Below are 13,350 nucleotides of genomic sequence, written 5' to 3' on the forward strand. Positions count from 1 at the left end.
GCATCACGTCATTAGAACAGTCATAAAGTAATGATGTTGCGCATTGAAACAATATGCACTTATCATCATAATCAGCAGCAGGGGCAAACACGAGAGCAGCACGGCCGCTCGTGATAAATAACGCAATTCCCGCTTGAAACAGCCCCACGGCCACGTGGTATTTCAAATGAGCTGCGAGCTGTGTGATTGTATCGCGCATGACAAGATCATTCCCACAGTCAGCTGTGTGTGGCCGTAGTCCATGCTTCACAGCAGTCTGATTTGGGAGCGTGTCTGTGTGTCTTCCTCGATTGTGGGAACAGTGGCGCAGTGATTAGCGTCACGTCTCTACGTATTGTGTTGTGTATGTCTGTGGTGTGAGTGTCCACTGTGTGTGTGTGTACGGTGTGTGTGTATGTGTACACTGTGTGTATGATGTATGTGTGTAGGGTTTTACCATCAGTCCCACCAAAACTAAGCACCTGCCTGGGTATTTTGTGCCACCAAACACTCCACCCCTCAGCTCCCCCATTGGTGATGGAGCAGTTGTGGAGATAGTGGAGAGTTTCCCACACGTGGGCAGTGTGCTTATGACCAGCTCCGGTTTTACAGCAGAGGTCTCACTCCGAATCGATCCGGCGGCATCATCTTTTCATCGGCTGCGTAATGCTGTGTGGAAGCTACCTGGTCTGTCGCTCTGCACGAAGATTTGGGTCTTCTCGGCCACAGTCATGCCCTCCCTTCTCTATGCTTGTGAAACGTGGACCCCTTTAATGGAAAAGCTGCGCCAGTTAGAAACATTCAGGCTGGCCTGCCTACGATTGATCCTGGGTTTAACCAGGCTGAATTGTGTTAGGAGCTCACAAATCCTTGAAAGATCTGGACACATTCCGATCAGTGAGCTTCCCCGTTGGCTGGGTCATGTAGCCTGCATGCCCAGCCACCGCATGCACAAGCAGCTTCTGATTGGCTGCATAGAGGGGGCTAAACAGGCACAACATGGGCTGGAGAAGAGATGGACTGATGCGGTACAGAAGGATGTGGAGCTGAGTGGACTTGCCGACGACTGCTACCAGCGGTCTCAAAATCAGCCTTCATGGAGGAGCATCATGAAGGACGCTACTGGGCAATTGGGGGCAGTCGCCCTTCAGCAACAACGGAGGGCGGAGGAGCGACGCTCACAACAACGAGTGGAGCGCCGGGTTGCTAAATACAGCAAGTTGGCACAATAGGAGCTACAGCTGGTGCATCTATCAGTCATCTCAGTCAGCCAACTCATGGCACATGGGTCTATCCCGAGACCTCCTGTCAGTGAGCCTTCGACACTTCAAGTGGCCGCAAAGTGCACCTGGCCTGGGACAGGCGCCACAGTGACGTCACCGTCACTTAGTGAATGGCGGGTATTGTGCGTATATGTACGCTATGTGTGTGTGTGTACGCTGTGTGTGTATGTGTACGATGTGTGTGTGTGTACGCTGTGTATACTGTGTATGTGTACGCTGCGTGTGTTGAGGGAATTTTTGTCATTATCTTTGCATAATCGCGAGTCGAATAAATTACGAGCAAGTTCCTCCACCTCTCTGCACTCAGTAGCAGTATCGATGTGTAACACCACTGTTGCAAGTGGTGGTGTAAAGACCTCTGGCCGAGCGTGGAAGAGTGGCTCATGAACACCCTCTCTAGAGGGGCTCTCGAGAGCTTCCCACTCGTGGAGGCCCTTCTCGACAGCAGCGGAGCGAGCGAGCGGTAGCAGGGCAGTGCCTCCACGATGGGGCTAAGCGAGGATCTCTGTCGCCGTGCGTGCGAGTGCGTGCGTTGCTACTCTCTCTCGCCGTGCGTGCGTGCGAGTGAGAGCGTCGCCACCCGGTGTGCTCACTCCCAGGATTAGGGCACGCGTGTGCGTAAAAGCGGGAAAGGGCAGTTAGGCCATGTCGCGCTAATAAGACTCTCCCGCTGTCCTCTGGATAGCCTCCACTGTCATTACTGCCTCTACGAATTATGGCCGGTTTGGGTTCTGGGTGTGACGAGCGACGTTAAACGTCGGACGTCACATGGAAGAAGACGTGGCACGCATAGCAGAGTTAAACAGCACGTCATTAATTTGTAATGCCCCGTTTCGTCATCAGAGATGGAATAACCACAAAACTTTAGAACGCGGGATTACAATCTCGGGTGGCTGACATGCGCATGTGACCCCTCGCACTCAGCGATGCCGGCTCCGCGTCTCCGCATGACGCAGCAGCGACTCGCCCCTAGATCCACCGATACCACACGGCGCCTACGCTGCTTTCTCAAAATCATCTTGGAAGTGGGGCGGCGGGGGGGGGTCCTTCTCCCAACCACTTATAGGGGGCTCCATCCCGGCAGGACGCGGTGGCGACGCGCGCCCCTAGTCAGGCAACTTGGGAGGCTTTGCGGATCACGCTGAGACACCATCACGCGTGCAGGGTATTTCACCTGCATAGCAAGACAGGGCGTAGACCTGGGAGGCAGCACTGAGAGGAGATTTTACGACCCCTTGAATACCGTGGGTTTCCCCCGGGGCATCTAGATTCCTGCATAAATAAAGGCCGAGAATGATAAACATGGCGAGCGATGACGGTGATTGTGCAGCGGTTCGCACAGCACACTAACCATTTAACATCCGGCCATAGCATAGTGAAGTATGGTCAAACAGTCCACAAACAATCCACATGAGTGACGTAGTGCGGGAAGCCTTTTGTCCAGCAGTGAATTGATGGAGGGCAGTAAGAGACAGTGAGGGATTATAAAAAGGGGTTAAACGTGAGATGCAGAGCCAGGGCTATGTTTATTACATTAACCGCACAAGGGGAAGTCTGCACAATGCCCCTGCAGCAACATTTGAACTATGTGAACTGATGACTACTGGATGAACCTAACCAGGTCTAATAATACAAAATTAATGTGATGTCCTTTCATATTCCAGAAAAATATCGACAAGTCCCAAGACCGTTTTAAAGAGGTTATTGCATTGGGCTGCTTTGGGAGTTGTTTTTAACACTTTCCAAGCAAGGCTCAAAGCGTTTCTGCATTCACTGTACATCCGTCTGTAACGGGTGTCACGATAATTCTCGTGAACATGATCCAGCCTGAACCAAACTGCCATGTACAGCACAGCTGTGTTGCTATTAGAGACTTACTCTCGAGAAAACCGGCCACATTGATCAAAGCTTCTCATAAAAACCCAGACACAAACCAGCGCAAAACAAACTCTGCTGAGACTCATCCTCACTTGCATCCTCGGCCACATTCTGCATATCATTGACTCTGGTTCCATAGTCGCCGTCATTACCCTTGACATCTACTCTGCTTTCGTCGGCATAAACCACAACAACACCCTCGTCCACCTCCTTTTCTACGATTTCGGCATCACTGGTACAGTACTCGGCAGGATAAAATCTTGAATCTCCGACAGGAGTATTTGGCAACTTTTCATCACCTTATTTCACAACAGGCTGTGGCAACCCTCAGGGATCCATTCTCGGACCACTACTATTCTTTGCATTCACATCACCCATTGGACGACTCATCCACAGCTTAGGAATTCACCATCACTTATACGCCGACGACACTCTTCTTTTTTCCGCCTTCACCCCCCCCCCCCCCACCCATATGACACCTCTGGGCTTGCACACCTTTCTGACGGCTTTTTCGCACTCCAGCGCTGGTTCTGGTCTCACGGTCTCTCTCACTCAACCCTCTCTCACTCAACCCTTCCAAATCTAAAGCCATCCTCATCAGTACCAGACAAAAGCTAGCATCATTTTCAACACCTACAACCATCCTAATCGCTCGGTTCGCTGTTACATTTACTGACCATTTAAAATTTCTAGGTGTCACCATGGACCCCACCTTGTCGTTCAATACTCACACCAACCTGGTCATCAGAAACTGTAACTATCACCTTAGAGCCCTTCGTCATCTTATATCGCAAACACATTCGCATGCAGCATCATCAGTTCACGCTTCGACTACTGCAAATCGGTATTCACACAGTCCTCCCAAAACAACCTAACGAAACTTCAACGTCTACAAAACCACCTCGCATGCACTGTCCTCACCTCCCACTAACCGCGACCTGACCTCCGACTTCACTCTCCGGGCTCTCCACTGACTCCCAATCTCCATCAGAATCACCTCCAAAATCGCCTGCCTCTGTTACGGGACCGGTTGCCCCCCCATGCCTCTCGGGCCTCCTGACGCCCTGCTCCCAAACCACCACAAGAACTCTCCGCAGCTCTAGGAATTACTCTCAACGCCGAGATTCGGGACCACGATCGCCATACATCGTTTCTCCATTGTCGGCCCCTCCACCTAGAGAACGACGCCATCCCCCTCCACATTTGCAGCGCTGACTTTACCTACCTTTTAGCGCCTACTCGAAAACACATTTCTATTTCACTTTAACTGAGCTGATCTCTGAGCTGGGCTCTGCGCCTCAGGGTTGCGGCCTTCGTGCAAGTGAAAATTGTGCGTGTTACAAATGTAATGAGAGAGCACCACCCAGGGGGTGCCAGAGGGTAACGGGTACAGCATCCAATCCTACGGGGGGATAATATTTGGGCCAAAAAGGACGGGGGCGAGGCTAGAGGCGGAACTTAGCTCCGCCGGGAGGGATATAAGGCAGATCGGGGGAAGACTCGGGGTCGGTGTTGGAATCCTGGAGTCCAGAACGCGTCGCTGCTCATCCCCTCCTCGCCGCGGGCCACGTGGCGGATCCTCCAACGGAGCTCGCCTCTCCTTCCGGAATGCCGTCAGTCAGCGGCGAGGCCGGGAGAGCGGAGTGAGCATCGTGGGTGCTCGGAGGGGGACGCCTCGTCTACGGCGGTGTGAAGAGGGAAATCACCCGGAGGGGGAAGGAGCGGAGCTGTGTGGAAGTCATTTATTACACAAATTAACATTATTATTATTATTAAAAGGACCACGCCTTGGCATCCTAACCCTGCCACCTGACGCATGCCCTCACGGGCACAGCCGAAAATGCGAGCCCCGTGGTCTCACTGTGGCCTACGGAGGCACTGCTTCATGGCGACAGCGTGACTGTTATCTCAATTTAACGACTTCCTTTGACACACGCACGATGGAAAGTGTTCCAGGATCCATGCGCAAGCGTTATTTTTAAAAATCTTTTTGTCGATGCAGGGAGTGTTTTCTATATGGGAGGAAAGCGAAACATCTGGAAAAAACCCCGACTCAAAGGCCCGCACAAAACATCACAATCCCACTAACTGTACTGTCAACCTCCTGGTCACTTCATAATCACGTCCGATGCAAGGTGAACATAATGGTATAATCCATCACCACCTATTCATGAAATAATGATAATTTGACAGCAGTTTGAGCAGGTGGGTTACCCTACACAGACCCAGCTTTGTTCATAACTGAGCTTTCGGTAATGCCCACTTAATGATCTGATCAAATCTGTGTCGTCTAGACCCTCTACCACCCGACACAGCCACACCAATGAGTCGTGCCGTGTGCAGGCGTGTATCAGCACGCTGTTGGTCATCGTTCAGTTCGCTCAATGGTGAACTGCCAAACTCAGCAACTGGCTACACAGCAATTCGTCTGGAATTACGTCAAGCGTCAACCAGATCCTGGAAGTTAGAATCACAATCTAGGAAGTCTGAAGACGGAATGAGAGCGTCACACTTGACCGTGCGAGGGTTGTGCCATGCGAGCTTCATGCCTCTTCGCCTGCAAGTGCCCTTCGTGGCGTTAGCGACACCCCATGTGTCACATTGGGAGAGTGCCACGCGTCTGCTGGCTTCTCACGGCTGCTGACACGTGCTGCGGAGGCTCACTTAAGCGCTCCAGTTTTGAAAAACATAAATAAATCATGAGTTCATATATACAATTCTGCTCTTTTGTGTTGAACAATTGTTTAGATGAATGCTCTCACCAATATCTGGCAACCCAGCAGCTTTAACAAGCTGACTGCTGATGAGACCCAGAAAATTGAAATTTGTCCAGTTTGTTTGCTTAAAGAAATACTGCCGCTGGATATCATTGGTCTGGAAAGCCAAGAGGCTGATGAAGTAAATATATACAATGAAGGAAAAAAGTATTTGATCCCCTGCTGATTTTGTACGTTTGCCCATTGACGAAGAAATGATCAGTCTATAATTTTAATGGTAGGTTTATTTGAACAGTTAGAGACAGAATAACAACAAAAAAATCCAGAAAAACGCATGTCAAAAATGTTATAAATTGATTGGCATTTTAATGAGGGAAATAAGTATTTGACCCCTCTGCAAAACATGACTTAGTACTTGGTGGCAAAACCCTTGTTGGCAATCACAGAGGTCAGACGTTTCTTGTAGTTGGCCACCAGGTTTGCACACACCTCAGGAGGGATTTTGTCCTACTCCTCTTTGCAGATCTTCTCCAAGTCATTAAGGTTTCGAGGCTGACGTTTGGCAACTCGAACCTTAAGCTCCCTCCACAGATTTTCTATGGGATTAAGGTCTGGAGACTGGCTAGGCCACTCCAGGACCTTAATGTGCTTCTTCTTGAGCCACTCCTTTGTTGCCTTGGCCGTGTGTTTTTTGTCATTGTCATGCTGGAATACCCATCCACGACCCATTTTCAATGCCCTGGCTGAGGGAAGGAGGTTCTCACCCAAGATTTGACGGTACATGGCCCCGTCCATGGTCCCTTTGATGCGGTGAAGTTGTCCTGTCCCCTTAGCAGAAAAACACCACCAAAGCATAATGTTTCCACCTCCATGTTTGACGGTGGGGATGGTGTTCTTGGGGTCATAGGCAGCATTCCTCCTCCTCCAAACACGGCGAGTTGAGTTGATGCCAAAGAGCTCCATTTTGGTCTCATCTGACCACAACACTTTCACCCAGTTGTCCTCTGAATCATTCAGATGTTCATTGGCAAACTTCAGACGGGCATGTATATGTGCTTTATTGAGCAGGGGGGGGGCTTGTGGGCGCTGCAGGATTTCAGTCCTTCACGGCGTAGTGTGTTACCAACTGTTTTCTTGGTGACTATGGTCCCAGCTGCCTTGAGATCATTGACAAGATCCTCCCGTGTAGTTCTGGGCTGATTCCTCACCGTTCTCATGATCATTGGAACTCCACGAGGTGAGATCTTGCATGGAACCCCAGGCCGAGGGAGATTGACAGTTATTTTGTATTTCTTCCATTTGCGAATATTCACACCAACTGTTGTCACCTTCTCACCAAGCTGCTTGGCGATGGTCTTGTAGCCCATTCCAGCCTTGTGTAAGTCTATAATCTTGTCCCTGACATCCTTGGAGAGCTCTTTGGTCTTGGCCATGGTGGAGAATTTGAAATATGATTGATTGATTACTTCTGTAAACAGGTGTCTTTTATACAAGTAACAAGCTGAGATTATGAGCACTCCCTTTAAGAGTGTGCTCCTAATTTTGGCTCGTTACCTGTATAAAAGACACCTGGGAACCAGAAATCTTTCGGATTGAGAGGGGGTCAAATACTTATTTCCCTCATTAAAATGCCAATCAATTTTTGACATGCGTTTTTCTGGATTATTTTGTTGTTATTCTGTCTCTCACTGTTCAAATAAACCTACCATTAAAATTATAGATTGATCATTTCTTTGTCAGTGGGCAAACGTACAAAATCAGCAGGGGATCAAATACTTTTTTCCCTCACTGTATCTTAGTGGAGACAGAATGGAGTTTTGCTTACATTGCTTTACTATGAGGATGACGCTGCCAACATTTCAACCTTGCTGTTCAAACTGCTATCTAATTTCAATTGTTTGATGATGGATAGCACCTCTGTGCACACTGTATATTTGCTGTATTATAAGTGACCGCTCCAGGTCACTAACTCGGACCCTAAAGTCACGGGCTCAAGAGTATTGCTGTTGACTGGAAGCTCAAGAGTTATTGTGTTTTTAAGGAAAAATATCAGCATCTTCCTTATCACAGTAAGAGGCAATTTCCAACCAATTCACAATGTCGGCGTTATTTTTGTTCTCGGAATGTGTTGCGACGCATTGGGTTATCAGTGACATTTTCAATGAGTCTTTGTACATTGCACCTGCCAGCGCCGTCTTTGGAACCTTCGCCATCAAAATGAAGGCCAATAAGTTAACGCATATCCTTGTTTTAACCCTGAGCTGGTGGAAAATCCACATTTTGATGGCAGGGCCTGGCTATCCAAAGAACAATGATGACTTCCCACAAAGCGGTACTAATTTTATGAACCGTATGAGGACGATGGGTGACCCAGTCGAGCAATCTCCCACTGGGCCGGATGTGATACATGTTTCAGGAGGTCATCTCGATCAACATCAATGCACCTCACCATCACTTCCTTCCTTCTGCTAGAGCCCTCAGCCGTTGCAGAGATGACAGCAGGACCTCCTACGTCCACTCTCACAGACTCCCAGCATCTGGGTCTTCCCCTTGGAGCCGGGCCTCTGGGTGCCATTCCAATGCCAGTCTCGGTGACTGGTACTCCTCCTCCATCCACCCTGCACACGTGTCCCGCCCATCACAACCTCCTCCTCCTGATTGCATCTTCAACGCTTGTGCACCACGTCCTATTCTCAACCTCCCAAGTTGCTCACCCTATCCTCCTGCCACCCTCTTTCTACCCTGCACAAGTGTCCCACCCATCACAAAACTCCTCCTCCTCATTCCATCTAAAACCAGAGATGGATGTAGAAACCTCCCAAGGGGGGATGGCAGTCCCAAAATGTCAAGATTTGTAAATAGAGCCCTATTTAACATTTGGTGTATTTTCTCTGGTGAATATCAATAAAACACCAATATCCAGGGTCTCGCGGAGGGGGTGATCGGCCCCATCGCCCCCTCCCCTTGCGTCCCCCACTGTCTACAGCGCGTCCGTGCCACGATCCATTCTAAACATTAAAAGTTTGGTGTTGCACTCTCTGTAACACAACCATTCATATTAATAATATTGATGTATGTAGTAAATTTTTTGTGCATTTTGTACACGCACAGCGTTTCATCAATCCACTGCTGGATGAGGGCTTCCCCGCGCCATGCGAGTCGTAGGGGATATTCGACCATACTTCACGGTGGTCAATGCAGATTGGTAAAGGATGATGAGCACAGATTCCAGAGCATAGAAGTCCTCTACAATAATGGATTATATTGCACTGTTTCCTGTTGCCCGCAACGTAGCCGCACGCCCTATAGCACCTGTTACACACGGTGGCAGCACACACAAAACTCTACAGGCTTGGCCCGGCTTAGCTTCCGAGATGTGAGAGAAAAAGCCACTTTGCGGGTGAAATGGTCATTGGGGCACATTTTGTATGTGGTACGAAATCATCAATCACCGCAAACCGATCTGGGCCTCACCCCCCCAGTGAGGTCATGTGGTGTTGTCAATGCTGCCCTATGACAGGTCAAAGGGCAGATTCAAATGACTTCAGGTAGAGTCAAAAATGGCCACAATTGGTACCGTATAATGAGGATTATCGAAATATTTGAATGACGTTTTTTAAGCTATGGGAAGAAATTGGATAACCTGGAGAAAACCCATGCATAACAGAACGTACACACAGAGAAAGTGCCGTCGCATTGAACGACTTTCACTTGGAAGCGATGCGGTTCCTTGGCGCAGTGGTTAGCGCACTGTGCTATGAGCCTAGCGTCCCGAGTTCCATCGCCAGCTACGGCTAAGATCAGCGGTGAGCGATAACTGAACCAGTCCTGACCCAGCGCCTTCGCCAACCCACACTCACCATCGTGGTGAAGTATGGCCAAACAATCCCCACACCTGACACGGCATGGGGAGGCCTTCATCCAGCAGCACATGGAGATTACGATTTCACAAGGGCTGTAAATAAGGATGTATTATGAATAGTTATATATTCTGTGAGACTGCTGAGTTGCACTGTAGGGGATGGGAGAGTGGTGCTGTGGTGCTGTCGAATGCTGCTCACTGCGGTGTCAGTCGCTCCGACACTGCTCACAAATGCGCATCAGCTGGCAATGCGGCCGCTGCGAACGGATTTCCCTGCAAATGCCAACATTGCCACTCCGCTCCGCACTCCGACCAATTCGTGTCATCTCAGAAATGGGTTGTCTGATTTTACTTCCATCAAGTCGAACAAATGAGTGAACAGAAACGTGAGTTTCGTTTTAGATACAGGCAGACCTCGCCGAACACGGAGGGGAGCGAGGGGGGTTACGTTCCGTGCCGTGTTGGGAAAAACCGTGTTCAACAAATAATATACTTCATGGGAACACTGGGGTTGTGTTCTTGGGTCTGAAATTATCACCCCCTGCCTCTTTGTTAAACGATTTCTACACGATTCCCCATCCTTGTTATTGTACTAAAGGATGCTGAGTCGTTCTCCATTTCTTGTGTGTGTATAGACGATTTACTTTTCAATGTCACCTCAACACAAAACCCCGGTCTCCATCACTCTTTCCGCACCACGGCATTCAATCTCAACGCTCGCCCCTAACATTGACACTTGAACGTTAACGATTCACCGTCCGGGCGTCCGTACGACTGACGTCCTCAACGAATGGTCGGCTAGATCCATGCGGCAAAGTGTGAAAATTTGAGTTGTATTACACCCAAAAAAAACATTCACAAAGAGCACACGTGGTAAATAAATCGTTCTCACAGTCGATTCATTCACACCAGAGTATCTTCCAACGGATGCAGCGCTCCCACATCTCGCGAGCCTCTCTAACAAGACACGCGAAATCACACACTCCTTTTCGACGTGGAGATGAGAATCTAAGCGGCGGCAAACCACGTACAGTAATTCACCAGTTTACGTCGGGGATGCGTTCCTGAAAGGTGCGACGACGAATATCGAAACGACGTAAATCAAAGCAATTTGCAGGGTAGGTGGTGGTGGTGGTGGTGAAGGCTGAGAGGCAATGGATACGAGAAAGTGGCGTAAGTATGGGTTGAAGTGACGCAAATTGGGTAGCGGTATTAATAAATCGGTGACATATTTGCAAAATTAAGTAAAAGGGGGAGATGTAAATCAGGGTATTACTGTAACGTCAAAACTTCACCCCTGTGTTTGGCGAGATTTTCCTGATTTAATGTTCACTTTGGCGGAGGAATTTATGTTTCCAAACAAAGTAATTCAGATGTCATGTAATCTCTACAGCACAGTGGTGTGTTGGAGAGCCAAGCCACAACATTTACAAGCTGAGCACGACGTTTCACCAGTAATTACAACTAGCTTCATCAGGCGACAGCCAGATTTGTGGAGAAGTCTTACTGTTTCGTTCCTTATCTAGAGGCGTAGATGTGTTGACCACCCTTCTGTGCTCTTGCACAATGTGGGGGGGGGGGGAATTACTGAGGCAACGCACATTATGCATGTGCATTATGCGAGCCCTTTGAACTTGTCCTTCATGTCTATTGTGTTTATTAAAATAGCCCTACCAACCGTAATCCCTATTGAAGTACGCTGCCCTTTGTAGGCATGCATTTAAATAATGTATTATTTGATGATTCGTCAAAAACTTTGAACTCTGAACATCTCGTAAATATAATTAAAGATATTAAGCTTAATCCTAATGAACGGCACATGAGCAGGTGGGTGGCCAACACCACACCCGGCCGCCTTTGTCCCCGAAGTGGCGATGTTTACACACCACACCAGGTACTCATTTGAGACTGAGTCGACCTAGGGGAGGGCCAGGGCTGATTCAAATAATAGTCACTGGTGTTGGCTGTGAACGGGAACCGAACTCGGGTTTCTGGGTTTGTAGAGCAGCGTGCTTTCCACTACACTACCGTATACGCACACATAGCTGCGTGTGTGTGTGTAGACACCGTGCGCTACACAATAGTATTCCGATTCAGAATGCACGTGCATTCAGTCAGCCGACGCATGAACTTGCACCCTAAGCTGCTGCGGAGTGAATAGAAGACACAACGGCTGCGGGGAGGGGGTGCCGGTCTTGAAAGGTGAGCAGTGATGGAGCGTAAACGCATTCGCCACTTGTTGCAGGGGTTCGCGGTTTGAATCCGGCAGGCTGCCCTGGTTATTAATGCAGCATGTATTAATCATAAATACTACGGGGCAATCTGCTTCAAAGTGGATGTTACAGATCGCATGACGTTATTCAAGAAGAGTCGTAGGCCCCTGTGTGCCGGAGTCACGGTCCAAGTTGCTAAATTTCAAAAGTACCTAAAGTTGTTGAGTTGGAATCGCACACAGCAGCAACATCGCCCCCTCCTGTGAAACTAGTTTGTGAAACACAGCGGCGCCTTCCTTCAATGAAACAATGCAGAATTGATGCGTATAACATGCACGTAAGTTTCACGCATGCACGCTGTGCTGCACGCGAGATCTAGACCGCAAACCGGCACGAATTTAACTTTTTTATTTTACCAGGCATGGCCTACTGGGCTATATAGCTCTTTTTCAGAAGCGACCTGGCCACAAATAATAGCTCAACCAAGTCGCTTATCATGTGGAAATTTATAGCAGCCAAATATTCTAAATACATGTTTCTAAATGTGGAGGAAAAAATCGGAACACCCGGAGAAAAATCCATACGACCACGGGGAGAGAGACATGCAAACTCCAAATATAGAGTCAGGGTCAGGATCGAACCCACGACCTCCTGTATACGATGCATTGTAGTTAACATCTCCTAGCCACCGTGGAGCCCTATGACCAGGCACGAAGACAGTCACAGCTCACGATGCTCCGAGCGCACAGAGATCTGGAGCTTCTCCTTGATTTAACTTGACTGGCGCTGGGCAAGACAGCGTGGCTAGCACCGCATTTCCCCGTGTCAATGAGAGTGCGCGTGTGTGCGAGTACGTGTGCGCATGTGTGCGGGGAGCGGTGGCGCAGTGGTTATTGCAGTGAGCTAAAAACCCGGCGCCCTGAGTTTGATTCCGCTCAGTCAACATCGGTAACAAATATCTAAACCGGTTCTGGGCATCTCCTAGATTGACTCAGCCTTAAACGGGTACCCAGGGCAGTATGTAAACATCAGCACTGGGAAGACAAATATGGCCGGGCGTGGTGCTGGCCACCCGCCCCCTAATGTGCCGTGCCAGCCTTAATAGTTGCTCGCTAACAGCACTTGCCCCAAACGGTCTGTTAAAAGTTATATGAGGGATATTTTAGTGTGTGCGCGAGTGAGTACAGGCAGATCTCACTTAGTGCGACCCCGTAGAACGCCGATTCGTTATTGTGCTCTTAATCCCAGGGAAAACTTTTACTCCAAAAAATTATGAAAATCCAAAAATCGCTAACGAGTAAGAACACGAAAGCAGCGAGGAAACACACCAGCCGCCATATTTATTTACATTCGTTCAACCAATCAGAGAGACCCACGCTCTGAGCCAACCAGCACCCCACCCCCCGCGTTTCGATTTC

The 13,350-nt window shown here is 49.0% G+C and overlaps 1 protein-coding gene across 4 annotated transcripts in view; it reads right to left on the bottom strand.

The window, feature by feature from the left end:
- Positions 1-13,350, bottom strand: part of LOC144730852 (kinase suppressor of Ras 1-like) — a 132,305-nt gene that overhangs the window by 22,586 nt on the left and 96,369 nt on the right. The window contains exon 21 of one of the 4 annotated variants that reach the window (XR_013587871.1): positions 2,437-4,819. The exons of 2 other annotated variants lie outside the window; for them this stretch is intronic. The gene's annotated coding sequence lies outside the window, so the exon portion shown is untranslated. Of the gene's footprint in view, positions 1-2,436; positions 4,820-13,350 lie in introns of those variants that run through there. One more of the 4 variants, XM_078611627.1, reaches the window with a different exon arrangement.

This window comes from Lampetra planeri, chromosome 37, assembly GCF_965212315.1.
Source record: "Lampetra planeri chromosome 37, kcLamPlan1.2.h2, whole genome shotgun sequence".
NCBI lineage: Eukaryota > Metazoa > Chordata > Hyperoartia > Petromyzontiformes > Petromyzontidae > Lampetra > Lampetra planeri.